The following is a 26,269-nucleotide window of genomic DNA, read 5'->3' on the forward strand; positions in this document are numbered from 1 at the left end:
CAAACATGGAAGCTAGGGTGATTCCCAAGCGTAACTGGGTGTGGGGTGGCATCATTTACAAAGGAACAAAGCACGGGTGGAGGAAGCTCAGAGGATGACTGCAGTGTGGCACTCAAAGAGTCAACACTCAGGACTCCTGATGCCCGTCAGAATCCTGGCTGTCATTCCATCAACCGTCAAGTCACTTCTGCAGCCCTTTGCACCTGCTAAATCTAGTTTGACTCAAACACAGGCAGGAATGGCCTTCCAAAGCGTAACCTGGGTTTCTCTACTAGGATAACAAAGCCTGAATGTAAAATAATTCTATCTGAGGAAGGAAGAGAAGAAAAACTCTGTTGGGGGCTTACTAGCAGTCAGGCATGCTGTTGCCTACTTTCTTGTTTGATCCTCACAAACCTGGAAGGAACTCTCACCCCCACTTTACAGATAAGGCTCAGAAATTAAAGCAATTTGTAAAAAAAAAGTCAAATGAGGACCAGTAGATACAGACCAAGCTTATGTCTCCTGATTCCTCCTGGGACAGCATTCTTTCCCATTACCCATGAAGCTTCTCTGAGAAAGAGAAAAACACACGAGCTCTATGGTTTGATGGACCAAACACTGAGCTTCCTCCTCAAGACTTCAGCGTAAACCCCCAGATGCATAAGCCCCTTGAACAAACCTAGGCGTTGGTTAATAGAGGGTTGGTGAAACAACAAGTGTTGCATCCTCCTAGGACCATTCAACAGGCTTCCAATCCCTGAGACCCTCTCTCTGTCTCCTTACAGGCTGCTTTAGCCCTGAGCAGATGGTGACCTAGAAGACCCAACTTACACTGGAGGGTGTGGCCAGGAACCAACATCAATGGACTCTTATGGTGCAGGGTTTGTGCAGCCCCAGAGCAGAGACAGAGAATCTGAGGAGCAACCAGGGGAAGGACCACCACCCATTTACACTGATATGATCCACCCTACTGGATATACTTATTTATGCCTCATTATTCTAAGACCCATCCCCCCATCCCCCGCCCACTAGAGTTCAAGAGGGAGTTATCAAGTGCAACACGGCGGTTCAAGGGTCAGATGACACTGGTAAGAAGTCATAGCTGGCAAAGGCAGAGTTGCAGAACTGGTATCCTGACTCCTGACCCAGACCCACCCACCCCTAGGTGCCACCACTGCTCCTGCTGTGAGTATTTCTGCTCCCCTTGCCTCTCTAAGTCCTCTGCTAGGGGATGCTGGTAGGCCACCAAGCACCCATCCCCCCTGCTCCCACCCTCACTTTCCTCTGGGGAACGTGCCTCTCTGCTAGTCTCACTTATGCGCTCTGGGGGAAAGTGCTGAACGGCCCATTTCATTTATTTGTCTCCCCGCCGGCCACAGTTGGGTCCAATGAGAGAAAGTGAGCTCAGGAACTGTCTGGGGGCCTTCAACTCCTGCAATCATCCCCCTGCCAGGAGGGAAGGGGGCTACTGCTACTGGGTGGGAGAGTCTAGAAGTCAGTGGGCAGATCCTGAGGATAAAGCCAACACAGAAGGAGACGAGAACACACTGGAGGAAATCCAGACCTTGGTGACGTCTTCTCAGGTACGTGAGCCAATAAATCCTCCTTTTTGTTTAAGCCAGTTTGGACTGAGCTTCTTTGGCATCTGCTCAAGGCCCACCTTAATTTCTACTCCTCTATGGGCCCTCCCTAAGCAAACTTTTCAACCCTTAACGTGTCTTATAAAAGAGTCTTTTCTGAAGGTGTCTTTCCTTACGATGTGTGGTGTTGTTGAAACAAACCCATACTTCAAAGTAAACAGAGTTTCAATTATGATTCATCTATTCACTAGCTGTGCGATCTTAGGCAAGGTGCTTAAAACATGTCTCAGTTCCCTCATTCATGAAACGGGAAAAAACTCTTTTCCCTCCCAAGATAAATAAATGAGACAATGGAACAGCATCTCCTACATAGGCAACAGAGTAGACTTCGTGGGGTAAGGGACCCCTGCAGTTGACTCTCAAGTGCACAAGGACTCTATGCCCTACACATAGCAGATGCTAAGTCACTATTTCTGTGCAGGCCGAGTGAATGAACGTGTCCCTCCCCCAGCTCCAGGTCGGAACCTGGGAATATGAACTGAGCCAAGTCGACCCAGCATGTAAAGCATCTGTCCACAATCCACTTGGCTCCCAGGCAGGCTCCCAGCCCTGGCAGCTGCGGGAATTCATCAGCGCACCCGGAATCCCCTCCCCATCCACAGCACTCACACTCAAAGCAATTCAAGCTGACAAGCCTGTGTCGTTTTATGTAAACTGCAGCCAGTGACAAAAACACTGAGCAGAGGAGGAAGTGGTCAGTGATAATAGAATATTTTAGTAGCTGAGAAAAGAATAGAGTATTATATTAAGCAGGGAGACCATGGGAACGCAGACCATACTTTTCCCGTTTCAGTTTCAAATATGGGGAGAAAAAGTAAGCAAAGCACCATGTGGCTAGAAAAGAGCAGCCCGGGTTAAAGAGTGGAGAAGCACACCCAACTATCTGCTTTGTCACCTCCCGAGGGCATATGTGCAACCAGCCCTCCATGTATGACTCAATCACCTGTGCCACTGTTACCTGCCTTTTGCTGAGAGGAGGGCCAAGCGTCTGTCTACTTTCCTCCATGTTTGCAGTATCTGGAATGAGGTTGGTGGAAGATGAAGTTGAAATAAATGCTTAAATCAAGAATTACAGTTACTCTTACATTTCAGTCATCTGTAGGCCATGTCACTGCAGAACCACAGAAGATCGACCTCTGGATGAAGGCTTATCTTTTGTCGTTTTTATCTCTAATGATGCTAATCTGCATTAAGTCTGTCTTATAAGCTACCTGAAATTCTCCTGGAACCAGGTGGTTAATAAATGAGAGAGAGAAATGAATGGATAGATAGATAGATAGAAAAATAGACATAGACAGACAGACAGATAGATAGGCAAGCTCTGTATTTGCGTCTCCCTGTCCAATGCTTCCACTTGAGGATATTACTCTACTATTCAGCAGAACTCATCTCTTCTTCATAATTTACCCTCCAATTAGGATTAGCTTTTCTTATTACTCCACCTTGACATTCAAGGATAACCCAGCATATGAACCTGAGCTCACCCAAAAAGTACACATTTTGGTACTAATATTCAATCAACATGCATTTACTAAGCATTCACTCTGATCCACACAGTGAACTGAACGAGGCACAGTTCCTCATTCCCTCAAGCCAATCACTGCCATCCTAATAATTATCTCCAGAGTCGTATTACGATTTCTACTAAACTCCAGAGCAATAGCACATTTCCCTTCCCCATTGTAATTTCCCAGTCCCTCATTCATATCCCTTGCCTGGACATTCCCTTGCCCCCAGGAAAGTCAACCCAGGTGCCTCTGGAAACTGGGAGGCTGCAGGCAACATCTGGTGCACCAAGGGAACGTGTTTGCCTCAGCCCAGCTCAAAATAGCATCTGACAAGCCTGAATCACACGAGTTCTGAAAAACTCACAAGAAATAACCTAAGAAATCTAGAGCTGCCCCCTCCCATTTCACTCCCTGTCTGGCTGCTTACTGACTTCTTCAGCCTGTACTGACAGCATGCAACCCTGCTTCTGTCTGCCTGCTCCCATGCAGTGGTAACTAAACAAGCAGGAAAAAAACACAAAAGAAAAAAAAAAGAGAGAGAAAAATAGGGAACATCACAGCTATATCTCATGCCAAAGACCCTGTCCTGGAGCTAGGCATCAGCCTGGAGATAAAATTTCCAAGCAAAACGGAAGAAAATGCCCGAGTCCCCTTCCCTTCCTTTTGTTCGTGCCCCTACCTCTTCCCCCAGGGCCACGTAGTTCATCTGGCTGATGCAAAGCTCTGCTCCACATTTAAGCTTCCAAATACCACTTCTGCACCGATAAAATGTGCCTGCTGTAAGCGAACAGGGTGCGGCACACCCCACCACAGCTCTCACACCTTTTTTTTTTTTAAAGGTGACCTGAAAGACTTACCTGCCAAGCTCGAGTTAATTTCACTGCAGAAATGGAAGTACAGGGTACATTTCTCTAGGAAAGCACCAGCTCAGGGAGCAGAAACCACGAAGAGGGGGACCACCACATTCCCTAAGCCCTCCAGTCCTGTGTCTCTCCCGGAGCAATTGATAATCTCACGAACACCTACAACAGTGTGCAGGAAGCTGCCTTCCTAACACCGCCCTCGGTGCTCGTGATTCTGCAACTCTCTCACCCTTCAAATCTTAGTAAAGCGCTGGCAATTAGAAACCTGCACACATCTGGGGCCTGGGATGGGGTGTTTTGTGCATACACTGGGAGCTTCAGCCAGCAAAGGGGACACTCAGCAGCCTCATCCTCTGTCCGGGGATTTCTTCGCATCTGCAGACTGTGTCATGCCGAACCTATCTCCTTGCTCAGTGTGAATCACCTACTCAGGAAGTCACGTGGACCCAAGATTCCCAGAATGCGAGCTCTGTTCTGGGAAATACCGGGGGTATCTGCTCTCTTATTAGCAACAACCTTTAAATAACTACTTTGATCAGAATGCATGACTAGAGAGGATATTATGAAGTGGAGTTGCCATTGCTGTGAGCAGAAAAGAAGTCAGCGCAAAAGCCAGCTTTCTTCCTACAGCAAACAGTTCCCCGGGGCCCCTTCTTCCTACTGGCTGGTTCAGAGTTTCAAGGTAGCTACAAACATCTGGAATACTCTGGAATAAATGCAAGGGTCTTGAAATCCTCTTGTTTCAGACCTGTGAGGCAGCAGTCCTAATCCCAGGGTTAGCTGAGCCACCCAAGAATATTTTAGATTGAATCTGTCATTTCTTTGCTCCTACTTTAGACAAGAAGCAGAAATGAGGGGGTAGGATGCTATACATGGATTGGTCATCTTGTGTTGCTAACAAATATAGACTCAATTGTTACCTAAACCTCTCGGAGGGAAAGAGCATCATCTTTATTACTTCTTATTAATAGCGTTAACAACAACATTAATAATAGAAGCAGTTGGCCTTTGTTATGCTGCGAGTACTGTTCATAGCACTTTTCATGCATTATCTCATTCAATATCCCAACAATTTTATGAGATCTGTGTACCTGGTATTCTCCCCATTTTAGAAATGAGAATTCCTGGTGGTGGAGATGCTTAGTAACCTGCTCATGGTCACGTGATCAGAAACCAGAACCATCTAACTTCAGAATACTGCTCTGTTCTACCACGTTGAGGAGGCGCTCAGAGTAAACCCTAAATCATTTATATCTTTCATATCTGAAATCTGTGACCATTTATGTGTACCTCACCTTCAGGTTACTCCTCTGCTATATAAAAGGGTTTGTGAAGGAATATCATCATATGCTTGAGGTCTCAGAGAGAATGACCAAGTTTCTTAAAAGAACAAACTGCTTTTATGCACTTGGGTAGCACCTTCTTGCTTATAATTCATGTAAATATAAATTTCCTAAGAATTATCACAAACTCGATTTTTAAAAAAACATAGATCCACTTAATATATCATTGTTCTCTTTACTGAATGTTCTTGAATGTGATTTTTTAAAATTTTAAGTAATCACTTATTCTGACTTTTCACCAATTCAGACTTTTCTTGTTATCAAATGATAAAGGTATGCTTGTAGAACTTTTCTTCAGAGATGTTTAATACTCATAACATCCTCAGGGCAGATAGAAAGTATCATTTTCCTCATCTTATCAATATACAGAGGAGCACGCATAGACCCTTACCAGGTCAGTGACACACAGCACACGATGTATACTGTTCAGAACAGTTCATCAGCCATTCAGAGATTCATCACTCACTACGTGCAGGGAGACTGAAACACCATTTTAAAGAGCACAATAATGCTTTAAAGTTGTGTGCTTTGGAATCCAGCTAACCTGGGATCAAATCCAGGCTCCCAAACTCACTAGTTTGATCTGGCCAAGGCATTAAAAGTAATCCCATGAAATAAACTAAGTACTTGAGGGTTAATAGACTGACAGCTAGGTAAAATTTCTGTAAAAGATTCTCATGAAGTTCAAGAAGGGAAAACTGTTGCCCCTTTGGTGGAGGAGGATGTTAGGTCCTAAAAACACAACCAGTAAAATTACTATCAGACATAGGAAGAAGCGAAAACTTTCTTTAAAGGTCAGGGAAATTTTCAGATGTAACCTTTCTGTCTCTTACCTATTGCATTAGGAATGGAATGGATGGAAGGAATAACCTACTACTTCTTGGCTCCAGGGTCAACTCATAATAAGAGACTGCTATATTTCTTCTATTTCTGAGAGAATTTTCTCTTAAGAAAAATATCTTTTCTACCATGGCCACATCATTTCCCTTTTAATATTCTTAGTAGAATAAAGGAAAACGTTTTGCAGTTATTTCTCTGCAAATACTCAAAACTGAGGGAAAAGGAAGAGAACAAAACTCAATATAGCCAATTATTTATTTTATTTTCTGTTCCTTATCCCTTAAAAGTAAAAGAAAACAATGAATGTAGGGTAGATGAAAGGCACCAGAAAATTTCCTCTAGTTGTAATTAATTCTAGTTTCCCTCTGAAACTATTAGCATCTTGAGGGAAGGGCTTCTCTTCTGTTTTGCATTTTTCCAGAGGACTTGTTCCACAAATGGGCAAGTCAATGGCTAGAGGTAACTGACAAAAGCAATTAAAGACCATGACAGTGCTGTGAATTTCCAAGGATCTAGTAAAAGAAGGGTATGGCTACAGTGATAGCAAATACAAATTATTATCAAAAATAGGCAATATATACCCAGTTATTAAGGCCCAGTTAAGCATGGGTTCACAAGGCAGCAGTTAAAAGTTGAGTGTGATAGAGCATTACAGAGTAGTTAGAATTTGGTACCAAAATAAGTGAAAACAGAAGAAAGGTTTAAGGCAATTAGAAGCAGTAAAACAGAGAGATGGAAAATTCTCCTCCACTGGGCCAGAGACTAAGGAGAGTCCAGTACCTCAGAGAGCTCCCTGGGAGCCTTACCCTGAGTCCCTCGAGAGTCAGCCTATAACTGACCATCAAATGGTCCCTCAGTTATCATACATTTATCAAGTGCTTTGGTGTTTTCAAAACAAATGCACAGACTTCCAGATCTCCAGTTCAGAGAAGATGGAGTAGACATCTCTGTTCCTATTCCTTCTATCAAGTACAACTAAAAACCCTAGACGTGATATGTAAAATAAGCATAAACAGACTCTGAATGGTAGAGAGAAGGGAGACTGAGTAGGGACCTCGGGACCTAAAGAATGACCTATCAGTGAGTTCCTTGAGTTTTCTTTCTGTCTCATATATCTCAGACTTAGCTACTGGTGAAACTGCACATAGAAATACCATAGGGTGCAAATGAAAAAAACAGCCCCATCAAGCCAAAGAACCAGGAAAGGTCTAGGAAGGCAGAAAACTTTGACAAAGTAATTGCTGTACTCCAGCCAAACACCATAAGAAAAAAGAGTGGTTTCACTTACCCAGATCGGCAAAGAGCAGGTGGGGAATCTAAACCTCCACCCTTGCCAGGCTATAATGAGGCATCCCAACTTGCCCATCCGGGTGGTGTCAGAAAAGGCCAAGTGGTTGCCAGAACTTTCATCTCTGCCATGCAGTAACAAAATCCCCCATCTTCATGGTGTCAAGTGAGCACCACATGTGGAGCCTGAATTTTTTTTACAGTAATAAGTAACCACTCTCCATGCCCTCCGGGCTTGTGTCAGAGGAGGTCTTTTACCACCATCTTGCAGTAAGGAAGCAACTCCTCCACTATCATCTTGGTCTCAGTGGAGGCTAGCAGGGAGTTGGGTCTCCAAACCCTTCTCAAGAGTAACAAGCCCCCTCAAGTACCAACGGTGAGTAGACAACCTACACTTCCACCTGGACTGAGTGGTAAGGGGGTGGCTCCCCGCACCATTCCCTAACAGAACAGTGTCAGACACAGCCAGGTAAATCAGAAAGTTTAAGTAAGATATAGAGTCTCATAACATACTAACAAAATGCTCAGATTTCAGTTGAAGATTAGGAGTAATAGCAAGAACCAAGACAATCTCAAACTGAATGAAAGGAGACATCAGTAGAGGCCAACAGTGAGATGACAGAGATGTTAGAATTCTCTGACAAAGATTTTGAAGTGGCTATCATAAAAGTGCTTCGATGAGCAATTATCAACACACTTAAAACAAATGAAAAAATAAAGTCTCAAAAAAGAAATTAAAGTATCAGCAAATAAAAGGACAGTATAGGGCTTCCCTGGTGGCGCAGTGGTTGAGAGTCCGCCTGCTGATGCAGGGGACACAGGTTCGTGCCCCAATCCAGGAAGATCCCACATGCCACAGAGCGGCTAGGCCCGTGAGCCATGGCTGCTGAGCCTGTACATCCGGAGCCTGTGCTCCGCAATGGGAGAGGCCACAACAGTGAGAGGCCCAAGTACTGCAAAACAAACAAACAAACAAACAAACAATAAAAGACAGTATAAATAAGAACAAAATGGGCATTTTAGAACTGAAAACCACAGTAACCAAATGAAAAGCTCAGTGGATGGCACAACAGTAGAATGCAGGACACAGAGGGAAAAAAATTAGTGAAGTGGGAGACAGAACAACAGAAATTACCTAATCTGAGCAAAAGAGAGAAAAGAGACAGAAAAATAATAAGCAGAGCCACAGGGACCTGTGGACTATAACAAAAGATGTAACATTTATTATGTTATTGAAGTCCCAGAAGAAGAGGGGAAAGGAGGCACGGCTGAAAAAAAGTCAAAGAAGTAATGACTTAAAACTTCCCAAATGTGGTAAAGAAATCAACCTACAGATTCAAGAAGATGAATGAACTGCTAGCAGATTAAATAAAAAAAAAAAAAATCCACACCATGACATATACAATAGACTGAATTGTGCCCCTCAAATTCCTATGTTGAAGCTCTAACCCCTGTTGTGACTGTATGTGGAGATAGGACTTTTAGGAGGTAATTAAGGTTAAATGAGTTCATATGGGTGTGGTCCTAACCCAGTAGGATTACTGGCCTATAAGAAGAGGAAGAAAGAGAGAGATCTCTGTCTCTGCCATGTGAGGACATAGCAAGAAGGCAGCAGCCATCTGAAAGTCAGGAAGAGAGCTCTCACTAGAACCCAACTATACAGGCACCCTGATCCCAGACTTCCAGCCTCCAGAAATGTGAGAAAATTCATTTTTGTTGTTTAAGCCACCTAGTCTGTGGTATTTTGTCATGGCAGTCCAAGCTGATTAAGACAACACATCACAGCCAAACTTCGAAAATTAAAGACAAAGAAAAAAATCTTGAAAACAGCCAGAGAAATATGACATCTCACCAATAATGGAAAAGTAATTTAAATGACAGTGGATTTCTCATCAGAAACCACAGAAGCCAGAAGGAAGCGACAAAACATTTTTCAAATGCTGAAAACAACTGTCTACCTAGAATTTTCATCTAGTAAACATGTCCTTCAGGAGTTAGAGGAAATCAAGATATTTTCAAATGAAAGAAAATTGAAAGAATTTGTTGCCAGCTCCTCTACCTTAAAATAATGGCTAATGGAAGTTCTCTAAATGGAGGAAATGACAAAAGAAAGAATCTTAAAACATCAGGAAGGAAGGAACAACCCAATAGGCAAAAATACGGGTAAATAAAGTAGACTTTTCATCTCCCCTTGATTCTTCTACATTATGTCTGACAATTGAAGGAAAAACTACTACACTGTCTGATGTGGTTCTAAATGCATGTAGAGAAATTATTTAATGTTATACTATAAATGGGTAAAAAAGACATAAAGGGAGGTTTTTATGAGATTTCACACAAACTGTTAAAATGATGATACCAGTAGACTGTGATTTGGTATATGGATATGTGTGTGTACGTGTGAAATATGTAGAGCAAACACTAAAAAAAGCTACACAAAGAAGTATACATAAAGCACTATAGATAAATCAAAACGCTAAATCTAAAGAAGAAAACTCAAGTAACCAACAGGAATGCAGAGAAAAGAAAAGAGGAATAAAGAAACCAAGAGAGCAAACAAAAAAAAAATGGTAAACTTATGCCCTAACATATGAATAATGACAATAAATATAAAAGGCCTAAATATATGAACTAAAAGACAGAGAATGGCAGGATGGATTGAAAACATGACTCAACTAAATGCTGCCTACAAGAAACTCATTTCCAGTATAATGATATAGACAGGATGAAAGTAAAATGATGGAAAACATACATCATGCAGAAATTAACTTTTAAAAAAGTAGGAGTGGCTTTATTAATATCATATAAATTGGACTTCAAGACAAAAATAACCATATACAGAAAAGATTATCGTATAATGAAAAAAGGATCAATTTACCAAGAATACATAAGCCTATGTGTGACTGTATCAAACAACAGAGCTGCAAAATATGTGAAGCAAAAATTGTAAAAACTGAAAGGAGAAGTAGGCCAATCCAATTATATTTGAAAACTACATACCCCTCTCTCTTCAACTGATAGAACAAGTAAAGTAGAAAATCACAGAATACAGAAGAACTGAACAACACCATCAACCAACAGTATCTAACTGACATTTATAGAACACTCCCCCCAACAGAAGAAGAATACACATTACTTTCAAGTATCCATGGAAAGCCCACATCTAAAACAGCCCGCATCCTGGGCCATAAAACTTACCTTGACAAAATTAAAAGACTTGAAATCATACAGAGTGCATGTGCCAACCAAAATGGAAACAAACTAGAGAGAATTAACAAAAAAGTAACAGGAAATTCTCCAAACAGTTATAAACTAAACAGGACCCTTCTAAATCATACACAAGTAATAAAAGGAATCTGAGAAAAATCAAATAATATGTTAAACTGAAGGAAAATAAAAATACAACATATTAAAATTTGTGGGACAGACTTAAAGCAGTACTGAGAAAGAAATTTTTAGCTGCATATATAGAAAAGAGGAGAAGTCTCAGATCAATCATCTAAGCTCATACCTCAAGAATCTAGAAAAAGAGCAAAATAAATCCAAAGCAAGGAGAAGAAAGAAGAGTAAAAACTAATAAAAATGAAAACAAAAAAACACTGTAGAAACCAATGAAATAGAGATGGTTCCTTGAATAGATCAATAAAATTGGAAAAACCTCTTGCCGAGGCTAACAGAGAAAAAAGAGAGAAGACACAAACTATCAATATTACAAATGAAACATGAGATGTCACTGTAAACCTTCTGACATCAAAAGAATAATAAAAGAATACTAAAAACAATTCTACATACATAAAGTTGACAATGTAAATGAAATGGACCATTTCCTCAAAAAACACTAGCTACCACAAATCATCCAGTATGAAATAGATAATTTGAATAGTCACTAAACTATCAATGAAATTGAATCAATAATTAAAATACTCCCCAAAATGAAATCTCTAGGCCCAGAGGGCTGCACTAGAAAATCCTACCAAAATTTAAATAATTAACACTAATTCTCTATAATACCTTCCTGAAACAGAGGAGAAGGGAACATTCCAATTCATTTTATGAAGCTGGCATTACTCTGATACCAAAATGAGACAAAGACAGTACAAAAAAGAAAACTGCAGATCAATACCCTTCATGAACACAGACACAAAAATCCTTAACAAAATATTAGCAAATAGAATTTATCAATACATACATAGAACTATAAACCATGACCAACTGGGGTTTATTCCAAGGATATGAGGTTGGTTCAATATTCAAAAAATGTATCAGTGTAATCCACCATGTTCCCAGGCTCACAAAGAAAAATCACACTATCATATCAACAGATGCAGAAAAAGCATTTGAAAAAATTTAACAACATTCATGATTTTTTTTAAACTCTCAGAAAAGTTTGAATAGAAGGGAACTTCCTTATCTTGATAGAGAACATCTATAAAAAGCCTACAGTAAACAACGGTGGATGACTGAATGCTTTCCCCTGAAGATCAGGAACAAGGCAAGGATGTGTCATCATTCTTATTCAACATGGTGTTGAAAATTCTTGCCAGTGAAATAAAGCAAGAAAAGAATGCATACAGAATTGAAGGAAGAAATAAAACTGTCCCTATCTGTAGATGACATGATTTTCTATGTAGAAAATCCCAAGGAATACACACACACACACATACACACACACACACACACACACCTAGAACTAATATGTGAGTTCAGCAAGGTCACAGGACACAAGATAAACATACAAAAATCTATTATGGGACTTCCCTGGGGGTCCAGTGGTTAAGACTTTGCCTTCCAATGAAGGGGGTGCAGGTTCGATCCCTGATCAGGGAGCTAAGATCCCACCTGCCTCACAGCCAAAAAACCAAAACATAAAACAGAAGCAATATTGTAACAAATTCAATAAAGACTTTAAAAATGGTCCACATCAAAAAAATCTTTAAAAAATCTATTGTATTTCTATGTACTAACAATTAACACATGGACGTGAAAATTTTAAAGATAACACCACTTACAATTGCTCAAAAAATTAAGTACTTGTACTTAATTAAGTACTTGATATAAATCTAACAGGACTTATACACTGAAAACTATACAATGCTAATGAAAAAAATAATAAGAGACATACCATGTTCAGGTATTAGAAAACCTAACATAGTAAAGATTTCAATTCTCCCAAGTTGATATACAGGTTTAACATGACTTCTGTCAAAATCCCAGTGAGATTTTTTTTGTAGATATAATCAAGATTATTTTAAATTTATATGGAACAGAAAAGGAACTAGAATAGCTAAAAGAATATTGAAAAAGAAGAATGAAGTGGGAGGAATCAGTCTGTCCAATTTCAGAACTTACATAGGTATAGTAATCAACACTGTATGGTACTGGTGGAGGGACAGACTTACAGACCAATGGAGCAGAACAGAGAATGCACAAATAGACCTACACAAATATGCTCAACTGATTTTTGACAAAGGTACAAACGCAACTCAATGGAGGAAAAATAGACTTTTCAAAACATGGTGCTGAAAAATTGTACATCCGTATGTTCAGGCAAAAACTGAACCTCAACTTGTCTCATTCTTTATATAAAAATTATCTCAAAGTGCATCATGGCCTTAAAAGTGAAAATATAAAGTATAAATTTTTTAGAAAAAAAACAGAAGAGAAAAACTTCAGGATATAGGGCTCTGCAAAGACGTATAAATATTCTGTATCTTGTAAAATATTCTGTATCTTGACTACATCAAAATCAACATCCTGGTTGTGGTATCAAACAATAGGTTTGCAAGATATTACTATGGTGGGAACTATGTAAAGGATACTCAGATCTCTCTGTATTATCTCTTATAACTGCATGTGAGTGTACAATTATCTCAAAATAAAAAGTTTTATTTTTAAAGATGTGGGGGGAAAAGTTCCATATATTCTCTGATTATTTTACAGGTTAGGTCTTTTCTCTGGAACCTTCTGGATGTAAAATGAGCCTTGCTCCTATTTACAAAGCATAATCATTAAAGAAGGGTTTTCTCTTTTTTAGTAGATTAATGAAAAACCTAGGGCTCTGAGAAGCAGAACTTTCTCTCTTCTAACTCATCACCAGGCCACAGATTCTCAAAGATAAAGCCAATTGAATCTCTCCTCCTTTTACCCACTTTACAGCACTCTAGGAATTACAATTATTCTTTCAATAAATAAAGTTGCTTTAATATTTAGCCTCACTCTTCCCAAAAGTAAATCACCCTTTTTTTTTTAGTTCAAAGCCTGGGGTATCATATTTAGCAAAATATTATTCTTTTATTCTACGTGATGCCCTTTTGGTCTGAAGAAGGAGATAGTATCTGAAATACACCCAACCAACTTTCAAAGTTTTAATACCAGCATGAAACACTTTTACTGGACTTCTCTAGATTCAAGGTCATCTTGCTGCAATCCACTACTGGAGGTGACTACTTTCTCCAGAGTGATCCTGTTTCTAAAATGAAGAGAATACAAAAGATAATTAGAGTAGATAATCTAAAATAATAGTAAAGATGATGATAATAAATTAATAATACATAACATTTACTGAGAATTTGCCATGTGTGGAGCATTATGTTAAGCAATTTATACCGTTTCACTTAATCCTCATCATATTCCAAAATGGTAGATGCTATTCTCATCCATATGTTACAGGCTCCTTTAGGCTTACAGGATTGAACTAACCTTCTCGAGGACACAGTCGAGATATAGGGCAACACAGATTCAAATCTAGACCCTCTGACTTCCTAAAGCCCACAGTCTTAGCCGCTACTTTAGGGTTTAAGCTTCTTTCAAGATCTACGAATTCGATAATTCCATTCTGTCAGAAATCTCATGGGATGAAATTTCTACACTGGGTGGCAGGTTCGTCGCTGAGCTCTTATCAACTCTTAGGGTTTACGATCTCTGAGGAGTGCGCATGCATTGCAATATCAGTTGATGGCAGAGTTAAGAGTACATATACAACATTGAGCACAGATATTCAACAAAGCCAAACCTCTATCATCACCACCGTGGAGCTCTGGATAGCTAACCTATGCTCAGTCTCTGCTGCACACCTTGACATATTTCTCAGTCAGTGACTTTTTGTAAGACAAAATTCTCTTCAAAGATTATCATCAAACCACATTTCTCATCAGTTGGTCTCTGCAACACTTCTGTTCCTATTCCCATTCTCATTGGTCTCTCCTCCCTCTTTATTTACATTCAAATTTCTTTCCTTCCTCTTGACTTCCCCATCGCCTTGATTTCTACCATTCAGCAGAGGAGATGTCACATCCCTATTTAATCAATCCTTGCCCAGTTTGAAGGAAGGAAATGTCCTGAGGCTGGAAAAACCACACCCCATCCTTCCATTCTGAGATGGTGAAAAATAATATATTTTTTAAAATTTTTAGTTCTTGTGAAAATAGTTATTTCTGCATGAACCTGTACCAACACAGTTTTTTTCTTTATAGCATTCTGAGACTATACCAGAAAATACACCTGACTTTTAAAAAGCTTACTCTTTCTTCTCTTTTTAATTTTCTTTCTCTTCTGTGTGTGTGTGCAGGCTCACACATGCACTTGCACGCAAGCGTGCACACACAACTTTTTAGGCATTACTGTCAGCTTCTCAGGGACCTCTGACCAGCTAAAACAATCCTTCATAGCCCACTGCTGAGTGCATAAAAGCCCATTCCAGACCACACAGAGAAGACTAGCACTTCCCACTGAGACAAGCCAGAGTTTCAAAACTGTCATAAAATAAACCAAACAGTGACTTGTGTATTTGCTGTGGGGTATGGTCTGTCCTTGTAGAGATATCACTATTCAGTTTTCCATGGAAGTGTCACTTTAGCATCCCTCAAGCACTCCATGAGTGCATGGCCCATACCTGCCCCAGAGAAGGGTCATGCAGGGTCTCTTAGATATACCTACACGCTTGAAGACTTAACCTTCCAGAGACTCTTACTGCCTTTTATGAGCCCATACTTCTTGTTCCTCCCATCAAAGCACCTCAGACTCCCCTATCTTGAGCCGTCAGCTAATCCAGATGTAAAGTCAACATCTGGGCAAGTGGAGAGGGCAACATCTGGGCATCTGTGCCCCAGGGCAAGTGGAGAGGAAATGTCAGGAGATCATGAAAGCAGTGGATGATATAAAATACTCACTTCACTGGCTGTGAAATGATCTTTCAAGCAGTCAATTTATGTAGTTGTATTATTTTGTTTAGGTTAACACTGTGTATTGATTACCCCCCTACCCCCAGCAAAAGAAGTGTCCAGGGTTGTAGAGAGAAGTCAGACTGGGAAGAAATGCTTTCTATCAAAACAGCAGTAAAGCTAATGGGAAGACCAACTGCAGACAGAGAGTGTTAGCTCTATCTTAACTTTCTCCTTACTGAGGAAGAATAGACAGAGATGCAATACATTGGAGCATAGAGCCAAAGTCTCACTTGGAATCTGCAGCATGTCCCAAGAAGTGGGGCCTAGACCTAGCGGCACTGGTTTCCTATTCTACTTCCTATCCCAAATCTTCTAGACCTGAGGTTGGCTACCTTTTTGTAAAGGGCCAGATAGTAGATATTTTAGGCTTTGTGATTCATAAAAATCTCTGTCAAATCTATTCTACTCTGCCATTGTGATGCAAAGAATACATACACAATGACATATATATATATAATATATACACAAATGAGTGTGACTGTGTTCTAATAAAACTTTATTTACAAAAACAGGTGGTGGGCCACTTAAGGATTGTGGGCCATAGTTTAACAACCCCTGCTCTAGATGCTTATTGGTAAAGTCCAATGGGCACTTACATTTTTTAAACAGTGTGCATAAAAATAAAGAATAATAAAAGAGGATTTATTATGCTCTACCATGTATTAGTCTGAACTGTAATGCTATAACAACTGGAACAGTGTAAAACTGGTATAAGCATTGCTGAAAGATTACTGAGCACAGTAGACAGCCTAACATATATGAAAATTTTAAAACTTATGTAATACAGGAATCCACAAATCAGTAAGGGAGAAGATGAATTATTTAAGAAATTGTGCTGGGAAAGTTTGCAATTTGAAACCAAAAAGAAGTAATTCAGTTTAGTACCCTATGCCCAACATAAATTTTATAAAGAGTAAAAAGTTAAATTTAAAAAATAAGAAAATGCAAAGGTATATTTATCTCATCGCTGAATTGGGGAAGTTTTTCTGAACACAGAAATGGCAACTGGAGAAATCATAAAAAGAAAAAAATCAATAGTTTTTACTAAATAAAAAACCAAATATTTCTGCCCCTCAAAGAACATCATAAAATTACGACATAAAATTAAAAGAAAAAAAGTGTTTGCCACAAGTATGTATTTATAATACCAGTTACAACGTTGGTTACAAATGGGTTTCTTCCTTGTGACTAACACAATGATTCACAGCAGTTCCATGGGCTCTATTTCACTGTGGCTAGTGTATACCCAACAAGCCTAAATGTGGTCCAAAGAGCCCTACACTTGGAGTCAGAAACCCAAAGTTTAAATCTTGGCTCAATCACTTACTAGCTAGGTGATTTCAGGCACATTATTTAACCAGAGCATCCGTTTCTTCACTTGCAAAATAACAACTGTAATATCTACCACACCTGGTCAATTGTTCGAAGAGGTTGTATAGGAGAGTATCTGGCCCTGGGATGACACATATCAGATATCATTAGAGATCAGTGGCATTTCCCTTTGGAAGGTACTAGAGTGAACTCTGGTTTGAGAGTCCATTATACTTTGATGAGGAAAGAGCATGTTGCAAACATCAGGTCAAAAAGTCTTAAAAACCGGGGCTTCCCTGGTGGTGCAGTGGTTGAGAGTCCGCCTGCCGATGCAGGGGACACGGGTTCGTGCCCTGGTCCGGGAGGATCCCACATGCCACGGAGCGGCTGGGCCCATGAGCCATGGCCGCTGAGCCTGCGCGTCTGGAGCCTGTGCTCTGCAACGGGAGAGGCCACAACAGTGAGGGGCCCGCGTACCACACACACACACACAAAAAAGTCTTAAAAACCCTCTACTTCACCCACATCGCATAACTATCAACTGACCTAAGAATGCAGCTCTGGCTATGACATCCGTATGTTGACTGCTTTTTACTCATCTGGCCAAATAATTTATATCAGTAACAAAATACATAAGACTATATTGTAAACATTTATATCACAATAAAGCAGGCAGCAGCTCACCAGCAATCTCCACATCATTGTTTAAGAGCCCTTATTGGGTCAGAGCTGATCTGGGAGTAGAGAGAAGAGGGAGGGATGCGACTAGAAGATGGCAAGAGAGACTAGTCTGGCAAAGAATTGCCCAGGAACTCTTTGCTCATAGACTGATTGCCTTCATTCCCAGGAGAGAAGCCACATGTTTCAGCCAGGAGCCCCAGTCCCTGCAAGCAATCAGTCATGCTGCACATGAAACCAAGGCTCACCAAGGAAGTGTCAATCACTTCCATAACTTGAGATCCTCTAAACCACCCCCTGAGGAATGAAGGGCAGGTATTATCAAGCCCATTATGGAAAAGAGAAGAGATTTCAAGAGGCTAAGTCACTTACTTAAGGTCACTTCAAAGTCATGTGGGGTCTTCTAGCTGAATGTTTTTTCCATTAGATAATCAAGATCATCTTCTGTCCCATAAACGTCACTCCTAGCATAACTTAAAAAGGAGTTCATGAAACAAATAATTTGGTTATGTCTTTTTTGATGAGGATGAAAGACATTCTCCCAACTAAGTAAATCATTATTTCCTTCAGTATTAAGTTAGAAAGCACTTAAAGAAGAAAATGCCATTTAATTAACATTTATTATACATAATGTACTGCATTGGTATTGGGAGTGAACATGGCAGAGAACCTCAAAAACAAGATAAGATATAATCCAGTCATCATGGCTAAGGGGTACAGCAAGCATACCACTGTCTTTAGAACCCAAAGTCCAGGATTCGAGTTCTGGCTCTGCCACTGCTAGCTTTGCTATATTGGTCACTTATATATTCTAGCCTTCAGTGTATTCATCCATAAAATGAGAATAACCATTTCTAACTTGCAGGTAAGTGAAGATTACATAAGACAAGACAAACACAAAAGTTTTCTGTAAGCAAACATAAGGCATTGTCGTGCTAGGCAGAAACATGGGCTCTGACATTAAAAGGCCCATATAACTATATGGAAAACTATAATGTGCCTTTTAATTTCCTGATGAGATGCTCTAGGCTACATTCTCCCATCTTGCTATGCTTCCCTCCACCTACAGCCACAAAGAGCCTTTATCACAGGGGCCACAATGAAGCCAACTGCAGTGACTAATCTGGTGCTGGGTTTGAAGCAATGACCAATGAGACCGTGGAACAACTCTGGAAAGCAAACTTTGTCTATCTCCTTTTAAGTTACAGCAAAGAGAGGAAAAGGAAAAAAAAGATAATTTTAAGAAAAAACACTCAATTAACTCTGAAAATCAAACATAATAAGCTGAATATAGATCTGTCTGACTACTGTGCCATTTCTGTCTGCCCCCATCTATCTATCCATCTATTATCCTCCCATCTCTCTTTAAGGAAACAGATACTGAAAATGGGACTTTAAAAAATTTTGCTGGTGCAGTTAAACCGAATTACCTTAAAGTGCCTTACGGAGGAGAAAAAGGAATAAAAGGCAGAGAAATTTTCTTCAGTTGCTCTACCCCCTCCTTGATTTTTTACAGGCGTTCGAGTCACGGTGTGTTTTAATGATTGTCACAGATAGTTCTGAAGGCTTATTCTTGACCTTGGGATCTCACGGCATTTATCAAGAGCTCCTGGTGGGTGTCATTTAGCCAAGACTACAGTAACTGGAAGGGACAAAGAGTATCTTACCTTCTAGGCCTTAAGAGACAGTCTAGGATATGGTACTAGGAAATAAGGAGATTGATTCTTAAATGTCTAAGTTGAATCTGCCACTGATCTAAATTTCAGCATGGACCCAGACAATCAGTATCCAAAAGAATGCATCCTGGGCTTCCCTGGTGGCACAGTGGTTGAGGGTCTGCCTGCCGATGCAGGGGACGCGGGTTCGTGCCCCGGTCCGGGAAGATCCCACATGCCGCGGAGCGGCTGGGCCCGTGAGCCATGGCCGCTGAACCTGCGCGTCCAGAGCCTGTGCTCCTCAACAGGAGAGGCCACAGCAGTGAGAGGCCTGCGTACCAAAAAAAAACAAACCAAAAAAAACCCAAAAAAAACACAAAAGAATGCATCCTTTCCCATGCAGAATGGACACCAGCCACCTCATACACAGAATATTTTCCAATCACTTGTCTTATGTCCCTGGAAGAATGAGGCACGTTCACCATATGAAGGGGTAAGAGGGCTTATAAGTTCAGGAAATGTGGGTTCTTAAATTGATATCTGTACTGGCTCATTGAGCTTACAGTCAATAAAATGGTATTTTTAAACACTATTAATTTCAATTTTTGTGCTGACTTAATAATCTTTTTAATTGACTTAATTACTTTTGAATGAAAATGTGTTCATTTTTAATAACTTTATGATTAGGAGAGTTACGTACACATGTGTTGCTTAATGTTCAGAAAATAGAGAAGTTAAAAAAAATCTAACTTGCCCTTAACTTCATTATCCAAAAGTATCCCCTATTAGCATTTTGATTTTTTTCCTTTCCTCCTATTGTTTTCCCTTTCCTCCTATTGTTTTCCCTTTGTGTGAGTAAAACTATATGGTACATGTAAAGTATGGTGTCTTTTAGGGGGAAGTCCTCGTTTTACTTGAAACACATTTCTCCTCAGTTTTTTAGCAGATTCCTCCAATCAATGAAGAGACAACCATCCTAATAGACAGGGACAACTAAACAAAAAAAATGTAGGGATTTCCACAGGATTTTATTGGCCTGGTTTCATATTTTTGAAAATGAGGGAAAAAAATCAAGTTGAATCAAACTGTCTAACTTGCTACATGCAAAACCAAAATAACCAGTCTTAACCTACCTCTCCAAGAGTGGGTACTGACAAAGACAGGTAAAATTAGTGACATTCTAAATCCAGGATTTAATGAATCACCAAAGGTTACATCTGAAAGAGATCTGAGCAACTGCAGAACCAGCGGTTTTCAAATGGTGCTCCAGGGAACCCTGGAGGATCCTTAAAGTACCCCAGGAACTTCCAAGTCTTGGGAAGGCAGTGGCAGGGCATGGGGATGGAGGATTGGGAATGAGAAGGCTGAGCAAAGTTCTCTCTTTCCACCCTCACCCGCTCCCCCAACCAGAGCAGGTCCACTTTTGCATGCTTTCCATCTTGGGCATCTAAATAAGATTTCACCTGATACAACCGATCAACTGTTTTAGAGGTAAAAGCTGAAAAATGCTGGTGTGGTAGAGAACTCTAATGTTACAGATAAATAAAATGAGGGTCAAGAATGTGAAATTACTTCCCATAGTCACACAGCTAATTAACATCAGAGCTTAGTAGATACCTGTCATTTGGGCAAGTGGTTATCCGACATTCTGTCCCCCTCCCATCTTGGAGGAAATCCCTATTGCATATAGTATGCTATGAAAGCAGCATTGGGGATAATCTCCCTTTTCCCATGCTCGAGCAGCCAAGGCATGAACACATGACACAGACTCAACAAATTACATGGTCTTCACCCAATTCTGAGTCACAAGCAAATGATTCTCAAATATATGCAGAGTGGCAGAGGCCTGCTCTTAGTCTCCCAAAGCTCTCTTGGTTCATTCAACACCTGCTCTTCTAGGCACTCAGTGATTCTGTCCTCTTCCAATAAACCAATGTTTGGGTTTAAGACAGACGGCACTTCCAGATACACAGAACATGTGCTGGAAGCCAGAGCTCCTTACTGCTAATCCACTTCGCTTTCCTCTGTACCACAGAGGAAGCACTGTGTTTAGCCAGCTGGCATTTTGCCATGTAGATCCCATGTAACCATAACATATCCACTGGGGAAAATGGACCCCACTCAGAGAGACTCCTTATCAGGGAACATTATAAATCAAGATATAAAAGTTGTTCCAGGTGGGAAGTTGGGTAAAGGCAAGGATTAACATTTGCTGAGCACCTACTACACACCAGGCATCATTGTCCACCCTATCTGCCTCTGGTAGGTAGATATTATGATCCATATTTTACTGGTGAGGAAAATTAACACCAAAGACTAACTTAGTTTCAGAGTCAGGAATAGAACTCAAAAACTACTGACCTCAAAGTGGACAGATTTAAGTTCATATGTCTTATTGGATTTTATTTTACATTGTAGATAAGATTTGTCCCCTAAAACAGGTTATTACACATACTGCAGAGATCTTATCAAGGAATCCTAAAAGTTCTATGCTCAGGTCTTCTCACATCAACTCATTCCTATCTGCTTATTTTAAATTAGATTAGATAAAAGGTAAGTCAGATAGCTAGAGATAACTAGACATGAATATGAGAATAACACAGTGATTTACTCTCCAGGTATTTCTCTACACTGGTTTTAAACCACATGGGGCTTTTTTAGGTACCACACAGGGCTTTAGGCTGTGCAGAAGCCTTACCACTTACCACTTACCACTGGGGCCATCTTGCCCCAGCAGCAAACTGCATTTCCCATTACTCATGTTCACCCTGTTTTCCATAACTAAATGAGCATGGCCAGAGGAGACTGTGAACAAACCTTGTCAGAGCAGGTGATGAAGCAAAGACACCATGCCAAAACTGGCCTCCAGTCACTCCCAGTTTGCTCCAAGCACAGATGTCTACTCTCAGATATACCAGACACCTGAGGGCAGAGCATGGTCCCTGATTCACATGTAGGAGGGTTATCCAGGACAGAGTCTGGCACGTGGCACCCTTTACTGGGAGGAATTTGATTAATCATTCTCATTACCTTTCAATTCCCTGCACCTGAGCTCATTCACTCTCTGCCCAGAACCCGCAGTGAGTGTTTTAAATGGCACATGAACACCTAGATTAACTATGATAAGCAGATGGAGAGAGGGTACCCTCACCCGGCTTCTGCAGTGGCTCTTAGGTCAGAGAGATGATCCAGGCCTTGCAGCACCTTATCAAATACCTCAATCCAACCTAACCAGCTCTAGGTAACAATGTCTCCTTATGTACCCTGGGCACTGTTGTCTTAGAATTCTGGGTACAAATTGTAAAGGATGGGCAACAGCGACCTCCTCAGAACTAAGTTTTTCCTTACTAGGAAAAAGTACCAATAACCATGACTACGTGTCAATAGAAAATGGATAGCAAGGGTCTGCAAGGCAAGCAATGTCCACTGTTTTTAGATACGTACATTTAGCCATTTCTCCTTGACTCTATTTACACAGACTTCCAAGGACTAACTACAACCACAAGTTCTCCCAACACTGACTTATAACCTTTATAAAGCTAGTCCCACTGCAATATCACAGTTAAAGAAATGCATTGGTTAATTTCTTTCCCTAAAGTTCTTGAAAACAAGAAAGGTCCCTCAATACATCACAAAATGTATCACTAACAAAAACCCTCTTTTTCTTTATACTTTTATCATGTCCCAGGCTGTTCTGGCGTCTTTCTATCCACCAGTCTACAAATCTTCTCCCCCACCCAACATTTTTCTTCACCCCTCTCTCTGCCCTCTCTGTACTTTATTATCTAAATCAAGGGGCGCAAAGTAGTAGTGAACAGGCAATATCTGGTCAGAACATATTCTGATTGCCTAACAGTAATTTTCTAATTAAATTTTTATTTTGAGCTAATTACACATTTACATGCATGTTGTAAGAAATAATACAGGGAGGTCCCAAGCATCCTTTACCCAGTTTCCCCAAAAGGTAACATCTTGCAAAACCTATAGTTTGATATCACAACCAGAATATTGACATTGATACAGTCAAAATATAGGACATTTTCATCACCACAAGGATTCTTTTATAGTCACAGCCACTCCTCCCTCCCCTATCCCTGGCTATTGGAAACTACTAATCTGTTCACCATTTCTATAACTTCATCATTTAAAGAACGTTATATAAATGGAATCATACAGTATGAAAACTTTTGGCTTTTTTTCACTCAGCATAATTCTCTGGAGATACACCCAGGTTGTTGCATTTATAGTAAAAAAGTTCATTCTTTTTTACTATTGGAAAATATTCCATGGTATAGATGTGCCACGGTTTAACTCTTCATTCATTGACAGACATGGGTTATCTCCAGTTTGGGGCTATTACATCTCCCATAAACATTCTGTACAAGCTTTTGTGTAAACATATCTTCATTTCTCTGGGATAGATGTTCAGGACTGCAATTGATGGGTTATGTGGTAATTGCACGTTTGTTTTTTTTTTTTTAAACGAATTACCAAACTGCTTTCTAGAGTGGCTGTATCATTTCACATTACCACCTGCAATGTGTAAGTGATACAGTTTCTCCTCAACTTTGCCAGCATTTGGTATGTCACTCTTTTTTATTTTAGCTATTCTGACAGGCATATAGTGATACGCCTTTGTGGTTTTAATTTATGTTTCCCTAATGGCTAACAGATATCAAACATCTTTTAATTAGTTTATTTGCCATTTTTATATTCCACTCAGTGAAATGTTTCTTCATGTCTTTTTTGGGTTTTTTTGTTTTTGTTTTTGTTTTGCGGTACGCGGGCCTCTCACTGTTGTGGCCTCTCCCATTGCGGAGCAACAGGCTCCGGACGCACAGGCTCAGCGGCCATGGCTCACGGGCCTAGCTGCTCCACCGCATGTGGGATCTTCCCGGACCGGAGCACGAACCCGTGTCCCCTGCATCGGCAGGCGGACTCTCAACCACTGCGCCACCAAGGAAGCCCTCTTCACGTCTTTTGCACATTGTTTGTTGGTGTTTTTTTTTTAACTGTTGAGTTTGGGGAGTTCTTTATATATTCTAGATACTAACCCTTTTCCAGAAATGTAGTTTGCAAGTATTTTCTCCAACTACATAGCTTGCCTTTTCATCCTCTTCACAGGATCTCTCACAGAGCAAAAGTTTTTAATTTTCATGTTTATTAATTTTTCCTTTTAGGGACTGTGGTTTTGGCATCAAGTCTAAAAAATTCTTTGCCTAGGCCTAGATCCTGAAGAAATCTTCCTGTACTTTTTCTAAAATTTTATACTTTTACATTTTACATTTATGCCTATGATCCATTTTGACCTACTCTTTGTATAAGTTGTGAAACTTAGATTAAGGTTCATTTTTTCTCCGAATCAATATCCAATTGTTCTGGCACCATTTGTTTAAGACTATCTTTCCTCCATTGAATTGCTTTTGCACTTTTTTCAATAATCAGTTGGGCATATTTGTGTGGCTCTGTTTCTGGATTCTCTACCCTGTTCCACTGATCTATTTCTCCACCAATACCACTCAGTCTTAATTACTGTATCTATATAATAAATCTTAAAATTGAGTAGGTTCATTCCTCTCATTTTTTCTTTTTCAAAATCATTTTAGCTATTCTATTTGTTCTTCTTTTCCATATAAGTTTTACAATAATCTTGTCTGTATCTACAAAATACCTTGGTGAGATTTTGATAGGAATTGTGTTAAACCTGTGTATTCGTTTCTGTGGCTGCTATAACAAATGACCACAATGTTAGTGGCTTAAAACAACAGGAGTTTATTCTCTCACGGTTCTGGAGACCAGAAGTCTGAAATCAAGGTGTCAGCAGGGTTGCACTCCCTCTGGACCTGACTCTTCCAGCTTCTGGCACTGGTGGCATTCCTTGGCTTGTGGTTGTACCTCTGCTCCATTTTCACACTGCCTTCTCTGTGGCTGTGTTCTCCTCTGTGTGTCTTTTATAAGAACACTTGTCATTGGCCTTACACCCACCTTGATAATCCAAGGATGATCTCATGCGTCAAGATCCTTAATTACATTTGTCTTTTTCCAAATAAGGGAACATTCACAGGTTTCAGGAATTAAGATGTAAATATATCATGGGGGTGGAAGGGGGCATCATTTAACCCACCACAACCTGGATATCAATTTGGGGAGAACTGACATCTTTACTACATTGTCTTCCAATTCATGACACATTATGTCTGTCCATTTATCTAGATCTTTGATGTCTTTTGTCAGCATTGTGCAGTGTTTAGCATACAAGTCATGAATATGGTTTGTCATATTTACACCTAAGTACTTCATTTCTTGAGTATTATATTTTCAATTTTGATGTCTATGTGTTCACTCTAATATATAGAAATATAATTGACTTTTGTATGTTTATATTGTGTCCTATGACACTGCTTAGCTTACTTATTAGCTCTACAAGGGTTTTTTTCGGGGGGATGGGGTAGATTTCTTGGGATTTTCTATGTAGTTAATCATGCCATCTGCAAATAGAAACAGTTTCATTTCTTCCTTTCCAGTTTGTATGCCTTTTATTCCTTTTCTGCCGTATTCCATTGGCTAGAACTTCTAGCGTATGTTGAATAGGAGCAGTTAGAGCATATATGCTTGGATTATTCCTGACCTTGGTGGAAAGCATTCAGTCGCTCACCATTAAGTATAATTTTAGCTTTACGTGTTTGATAGTTGCTCTTTATCAAGTTGAGGAAGTGCCCCTTTATTACTATCTTTCTGAGAGTTTTTATCATGACTGGGTGTTAAACTTTGTGAAGTGCTTTTTCTTCATCAGTTGATATGGTCATGTGATTTTTCTTCTTTAGTCTGTTAATATGGTAGGTTACATTGATTGATTTTCCAATATTGAACCAGACTTGTACCCCACTTGTCCACAGTGCATAATTCTTTTTATATATTGCTGAATTATACTTGATAATAT

At 40.0% G+C, this 26,269-nt stretch overlaps 1 protein-coding gene across 8 annotated transcripts in view; it reads right to left on the minus strand.

The window, feature by feature from the left end:
* The window catches only part of NRXN3 (neurexin 3), a gene marked incomplete at both ends in the record, with an annotated part of 1,628,308 nt that overhangs the window by 1,467,112 nt on the left and 134,927 nt on the right, over positions 1-26,269 (minus strand). The window lies entirely within an intron of this gene.

The sequence above is a fragment of the Grampus griseus genome (assembly GCF_964374135.1).
Source record: "Grampus griseus genome assembly, chromosome: 2".
NCBI lineage: Eukaryota > Metazoa > Chordata > Mammalia > Artiodactyla > Delphinidae > Grampus > Grampus griseus.